The sequence below is a fragment of the Rousettus aegyptiacus genome, unplaced genomic scaffold (genome assembly GCF_014176215.1).
Source record: "Rousettus aegyptiacus isolate mRouAeg1 unplaced genomic scaffold, mRouAeg1.p scaffold_m13_p_4, whole genome shotgun sequence".
Classification (NCBI taxonomy): Eukaryota; Metazoa; Chordata; class Mammalia; order Chiroptera; family Pteropodidae; genus Rousettus; species Rousettus aegyptiacus.
The window spans coordinates 36,541,513-36,549,499 of NW_023416307.1; positions in this window are offsets into that span (position 1 = coordinate 36,541,513).

Sequence of the window (7,987 nt, forward strand, 5' to 3'; positions counted from 1 at the left end):
TCATTTCCATCTTACTTAGAATGGGTTGCCAACCATTTTCTTACATCAAGGTAATTCTCTGAAACAGACATAGCAGTGTAAATCTATATATAAAGGAGAAAATATGAGTGAAATACAAGTGAAGTTGTAATCAATGGTGCCCCCAAATATCTATTTGCTCTTTCAAATGCTGCTTTACAGTGCTGGTCTTAAGGGAAGGTGGGTTGGTTATTTAAGTAAAGTGAACTCTGCACAGAAGGGAAGACCTCTCTCCCCTCCATAGTTCCTTCGTACCATGTTCAGAGTCCATGCTCAGTTCTCCCTTAACAAGTGAATGGAGGCAAATTAAGCCTTTTTGGTACTTTATAATTTCATTAAGAATTAGTCTATCACAGCGTTTTGTGGAAATTACTCTTTGTGATAAAGTTATAAAGAGCACATCATATCATTAAATTTCATAAGCATGCTTTAAAGAAGGGTGGAGCTCTGGAGGTGGAAATGTAGTAGAGGGGCTTCGATAAACTTCTGCTACTGTTTTGCAACCATATCAGTGGCCAATCTTCTTGTAAAGAAACAGTAACAATGATGTATGACTTTAACATTCATTTCTTTGAAATATATTGCTTTTTTTATAAACTGTGTGTCACAGAATTTTCAGGAGTAAGGTTCAAAAAGAATCCCATTTGTAAAAGCTAATATTAAGTAGCTTTCATAAGAGGAGCACCTACTTAGTGCCAAGGAAAGTATTGTACATGAATTACTTAATGATTGAGAAATCATTCTTCATATAATTCACCTGTTCTGATTACCTGGACTACATCAGGGATATCAATAACAACCAAAAGTTCCACTCTTGTGGATCTTAGGATAAACCAGAAACTTAAACTTAAGTACATTATGTAGTATATCAGAGGTGGTTGTGCCATGGGAAAAAGCATCGCTGTAGAACAGGGTAATGAAGATTGGGAGTGAGAAGGCAAGATTTGATAAGAAAGTTAAAAAAGTGAGGGAAGAAATCAAGAAGATATCTGGAAGAAAAGTGTGTCAAACAGAGGGAAGAGCTGGAGCAAAGGCCCTAAGATAGGAATGTCCCTTGTGTGCTGGAAGATAACTAGGGAGCTAGTATGGCTGGAGCAAGGAGATCCATGAGTGAGGCAATTAGTAGGAAAAGACAACAGAGAACTAACTCGGGAGTGACAGCACTGGGTGCAGACGACTTAGGCCTGAGTGGGCCTTTGTAGGGGCTTTGCTTTTACTTTGAGGTAAATGGATAATTTGTAGAGTTTTAAGCAGACATATAAAATGATCCATCTTAAGTTTTGCAAGACCTGTAAGGAGATGAGAGATGATTACATCTTGGGCCAGGGCGAAAAGTGCTTGATCTGGTTATATTTACAAGTAGAACCAATATGATTTTTCTGTTGGGTGTGGAATATGATGATGGTCTTTGAAAAGTTGCATTTTTCTTTTAATAAAAATAAAAGTATCTTCCTCCTAAGAGCAATGCTTTGGAAAGAGGGTCAGTAGATCAATCCCAGCCATATTCAATTTTTGTTTGTTCCTGCCAGTAACCCTAGGTTCAAGGATATCCAAAGACTGCCAGACTGATCTGGTGAATTTCTGTCAAGGGAGTGATTATGATTTTTACAGTTTAGCTGAAAAAAGGGCCATTTATTATCTATCTTTCTACTAAGTAACAAATTGTCTATAATATTCATCTTTCTCTCTTTTTCAATTCATCTCAAAATTCCTGTTTTGAGTGAAACTGGGAACAAATTTCTGCCATCTGACAGTTCCTTAAGATTTTCTACGGTAATTAAATCTACCTTTAAGCAAAATTCATCACAATATATACAGGGTTGGAAATTTACAGAACCATGGCATAGATCCAGGCTGAAGTTGTATCTTCTGAACCTCAGCATTGCTTCTGCTATAATAGGAGAGGGGGAATTAACAGTAATTGCAGTCTAAATTAGCTGCATAATACCATGAGCACCTTATCGGTACATTATGTTCTGAGCAGGCAAAGAGAGCGGAGTCACCTAGAAATTAGAATAATTTCAGGTAAGGTATGCTAATCCTGATTCATATAACCTAGGGGAACCAAATGGGGCAAGAAACTCTCGTGCAAGTTGAAAAAAAAAAACTGTTAAAAATTAGCTTAGTAGATTGTTTTACTGTGGATCTGGTCCTTATCTATAGGCTATATGCACAATTGGAACAGAATGCTCTAATAAATTTAGAAAGTGTATGAGACATGTAAATTTTATACATTTTAATGTGGGGCAAATGGGGGAGATCATTAGAATCTTTTAATCCAAACTTCTCATTTTGCAGAATACTGAGGCCTGGGTATGAGATTTAATTGCCTATTGATTGATTCCTGGAAATATTCTATTTTTTAGTGTAGCTTGGAGAATAAGAGTTCTGACAAATCCATCGCTTTTTGGAGAAGGAATCAGGGAAGCTCACTCCAATTTTTATAATCCAAAAATTTGGGTTTTTTTCCATAAGAATAGAGAGTTTAATGGAACTTAGTCATGGTAAATTTATTTTTAATATATATTTCTAGTTTCTAATATTTACTTTAGAACTTGTAATATATATATACCCATATGAGAAATTGAACAGGCTTTTTTTAATATATTTTTCTTTAATTTTTTAAATTATAATTAACATTCAATATCATTTTATATTATTTTCAGGAGGATGCCTTATGACTCAGCAATCACCCTTCTGGGTATTTACCCAAAAAATTCAAAACACTAATTCAAAAAGATATATGTACCCCTAAATTTATCACAGTGTTATTTATAAGAGCCAAGATATGGAAGCAAACTAAGTGTCCATCAACAGACAATTGGATAAAGAGGTGTGGTACATATATACAATGGAATATTACTCAGCCATTAAAAAAAATGAAATCTTACCATTTGTGACAACATGAATGGACCAAGAAGGTATTATACTAAGAAAAATAACTCAGATGAAGACAAATATCCTATGATTCCACTTATATGTAGAATTTAAAGACCAAAATACATGAACAAACAAAACAGAAACAGACTCAGAGATACGGAGAACAAACTGATGGTTGCTAAACAGGAGAGGGTTGAGGGGTTAGGTGGAAAAGATAAAGGAATTAAGAAGTACAAATTGGTGGTTATGAAAGAGTCACAGGATGTAAAGTGCAGCATAGGGATTATAGTCAATAATATTGTAATAACTTTGTATAGTGCCAGGTGGGTACTAGACTAACAGAGGAACCATATTACAAATTATATAAATGTCTACCACTATGCTGTGCATCTAATCCACAAATTCTTAATATTATTTTGAATCCTTGGACCGCGAAGAAGTTTTTGCATCTGTCTCCAGCTCAGGCACCTACTTTTCCAAGCATGTACCTGAGAGATCTTAATGCTCTCCTCTCTATGCCAGAGAGGCAGTGTGACATATGGAGGTGAATGATGGGCATAGGTATAAATCCTGTTACCCCAAGAAGTGGCCATATGACCTAAGACCAATCACTGAATTTGTGTGATTCTCTTAGGAACAAAGATGGGATAATAATACCTTCCTGAAGAGTTGTTGTCGGATTAAATGAGGTTATTTATGTGAAAATACATTTCACATAGAGAATATTAAACAAATGATGCAGATATAGCACATTATACTCCTGAATATATGTGTTTTGGAACAAAACAGACTTGTATTCAATTCTCGGTTCTGGTATTTACTAGCAGTGTGACTTTGGACTATTAACCTTATATTCTGAATGCTCACTTCTTAATTCACAAGATGGAAATGATGGCTCTTTTTTGTAAATCAGTACTAAGTAAAGATAATTAAAGTATAAGGTGCATTGCACAGTGTGCAGCACAAAGAAGGCACTATGATATGTAAGCTATTATTTATGTTTGTAACTAAGTATGCTTTTGACTCCAAGACTTAGTCCTGAGCCTCTATCCTATGTTTAAATTTGTTTTACTGGCTTCGAAAAACCCTCTTTTTGCCAATGACTCAAAAATTTCTCCCTCCAGCCCAAATATCACCTTCGAGCTCACATTTCAACTATTTACTCAGCATTCTTGTTTAGAAATGTCAGTCATCTTAAACTTCACATGTACCAAACGAAAGTCCCTTTAACCCACCCGAATCTGTTTCATTCCCAGTAATTCTTTTGGGAAAATGGTACCTCCATTTACCCAACTGATCAACCAAAGGTCTTTGGAGAATGATCTTCCCCCTTTTAGAGAATGAGTTGACAGAACATGGACATTCTAGAATAATAGCTCTCAGAAAATCATGAATCATTATGCCCAATTTCTACATTAAAAAATAAATTAATGGCAAGTAGATTTATTTATATCTAAGCAAAATTATGTAATAAGACAGTCTTGGTATTTCATATTTTTCTTTCAGAAATAGACATTTCCTCTTCAGAAATTTGCAATCTTCCTATCTGATATCTCTTCCTTATATGTTTATTGGTACTCCTTTTCCAGTTAAAAACTCTTTGTTCTTGAATTTTCTTTTCTCTCAAAATGCATCTATTTGGATGGATGTTAAGTAAATATATATTACCCTTTCTGGTAGCATTCTATGAGCCACTTACAGTGCACTGCTTGGCTGTTAGGCACTTTGTAAGCCAGAGTAACAATACTTTTATATAATGTATGTGATGTATTACACATTCCCATAATTCATTTAATGGAAAGATCAGTTAAATATAAGGGTAAAAGCGAAACGTGAAAAAAGCTTTAAAGCCACAAAAAAATTTAGAGCAACCAGGATACTCAAAGCATTAATCATTTTTGAACACTAAATTAAAGATGAGATTTTTCTCCCCCTTTGGCAATCCATCTGATTCTATGTACGAAGAGATGAGCCTTAAAGGAAATAAGCCTTTTATGTACCACCACTTAAAAATTTCAGTTCCAGCTTAAGTGAGTTTTGTATTATGCAACCATGCCCATATTAATCCAAGAATTGTAAGAAGCCATTTACCACAGAGAGACTGAGGAAGAAAATACCAAGACTAGGTTTCAGGAAAAAAAAATATTTCGGCCTAGGTAAACATTTTTGTGGTTGAGCAAAACAAGGCATTAAAAAGTGTGGAGGTGATTAGTGTTTCTGTTTTGAAACTTGGTATTATATGACTCTAAACTCAATGTGGGTGGGAAAAGCTGAGGTTGACGCTGAAACAGGAACTGCAATTCACTTCAATCCTGTGCAAGAACATCTTGTTTTTCATTTCAGAATTTGGTAAACAAGTTTGCTCCTCATTAAATAGACACCGGTGACAGTGCCATGCAGAAATTCTGCTGCGGATGTTTCAAAACACATTCTCAAAGGCATACGTAAATTACACTCCCTTAGAAACTAATATTTCCGTATGACTTAGAAGCATGTCCTGCTGCTTATTTCATTTTTCCTGGCCTATTGTGCGAAATGGCTGACTTTCCATGTTTACCTTGAAGAGAAATAAAAAAACGTGAAGAGGAAATTAAGCTGAGTTTTAGCTTTGAAATTGCCACCTAAAAATTGTTCCCTGGAAGCTAACTAAATACCTCAGATTAAAGTTGTTTTCTGTGTTGTTCCCAATAATTAGTTGAAAACGAAAGTGTTAATCAACATACCAGTTGTTTTGTTTTTATTTTACCAGATAATAAATTTGATCAAAAATAAGAAGCAACAGTAGTCTATGGTCATGTCTCCCTGAATGTGCCCGATCTCATCTGTTCTTAGAAGATAAGCAGTGTCAGGCCTGGTTAGTACTTGGATGGGAGACCACCTAGAAATACCAGGTGTTACAGGTGTTAAAAAAATAATTTAAAAAAAATTTTTTTAAGCAACAAAATTTGCAATAATATGGTGACTAATACAGCTTGTCGAGCAATGCCCTTGGTGTCTATTACATTATTTAATTTAATCCTCACAATAAATTTATAATGTAGATAATAATGAAGGTTCAGAATTTGAGGCAGTGGAAATATAATGTTATTTTATAAAAATTTTCTGAATCTTTATGAAGACTTGGAATAAATATTTTATAACATTGAGAGACTACTGTAAAACTACACAAAGAGAAAATTGTTTTATCACTAAAGAATATCGAGATGAGGAAATTATATTAAAATGCCTTGCTTTATCTCAAGAAAATTGGTGAAAGCATAGACTGTCAAGAAAAGTTTAATGATTATCTCATAATGCTGATTCATAAGATAAAACTAGGGGGGAGGAAAAGTTTCACCCAAAACCGCCCTCTTTTTTCTTGATGTTTTCTCTTCAGTTATGTATCAGTTGTTTTTTTTTACATGGAAATGAGGGAATAATTCATGAGATTTATCTTGTTCAATAATGGGAAGTAAATAATAACTCATACAAGTTTTAGAAAGTATAAAAATGAGAAATCTGGCTTTACAATTCAACTCAGGACTATTTATAGGCCAAAATATGAATAAATCATATTTAGTCTATTTTTAAAGTGAGAGGTAGGTTGCATACATAAAAAAAAGGTACGTAAGAATCCAAGGATGGCACTGTGTCCCATTTGTGTGTGTCTGTTTGTGTGAGTGTGTATGTGTTCAATATACATATTATTAAAGAATGTAAACCGTGGGAGTTGAAGAGTTTGATGAAAATTCAAACTACCTTTTTTGTACATTGAGTCCTTTTATGAACATAAATGCTACCCTTTATGTTCATAAAAAAAATGTTGCGATATATACGTGGCTTTGGGAATGGGGTATTTTTCCATTTTTTCCAAATATATATATTAATTATGGGAATATATATTAAGAAAAAAAAACTAATTCACTTGTAATTTTCCCATTTGTCGATAACACCTAATAGTAGTTTGCTATATCCCTTTCCAGTTTTATATCTTTCATAATAGTAAGTGGCAAATTGATAAATAATCTCTTCATATTTACAAATACTCATTTTAAAATCTTTTAATGCATGCATAGCATTTCAATTTCAGCATATGGGTAAATGTTAATTTATTAATTGAATCCTCTGTTATTGGACATCTAGATTATTTTAAGTGGTATATCATATAAAACTGTCCTAATGGCTAAATCTTATGGCATATTTATATTTGTTTCCTTAGAGTAAATAAACTTTACTAGGTCTAAACCTTTTTTTTTTTTTTTAATATTTCCACCATCCTCATTTATTAATGAGAAAATAGAAGCTCAAAGAGGTTAAGGAATTGGGTCCAAGATGACACAACTGGTAGGTGGCGAGCCAGGACTTTGAAGTCAGAGCTGTTTAGTGCTCTTAACCACAATCTTCCACCTCAGTCTCTCGATCTGGACAGTGGGGAAATTGGACCAGATGGTCTCTAAAGTGTCTCAGATTAGAGATGATTTCGGGAGCAGAAATTATCTCCTCAAAATGCCTGAGCTGTGAATTCTTACATTGGTATAGAATAATCTTGTGACCTTCATTTTATCTAAATTCACTGTAGTGATAAAATGAAACAGCATAGTATTTGTCTTGTTAGCAGCCCACATGTAACAGATAGCTTACATGAACTAATGAATATTTGTCAATTGAAAGACAAAAACACATCAGACAGTATATGGACTGCAACTCCAGTTGTGTTATCACTTATGGGATTTCAGCATCCAGTCTGCTTTGATAAAGTGTGTGAGACTAGAACAGGGGTCAGCAAACTTTTCTATAAAGTGCCAAATAGGTGTTTTAGGCTTCAGAGGCCACATGATCTTTCTCACTCCTACTCAACTCTACTATTATAGTGTAAAGTCTGCCATAGCCAAGGGGTGAATGAATAAGTGTGCTTGTACTCTGATAAAAATTTTACTTACAAAAAGAGGCTATAGGCAGCATTTGTCCAGCAAGTCATTGTTGCAAACCTATGCTATGTAGCATGAAGCTCCTCACTTCCCTAATATTAATCTCAGGTGGATGAATAACTCAGCAAAATGAAACCCCAAAGAATTATATTATTTATTATTAGAGTGTGTTATTTTGGAGT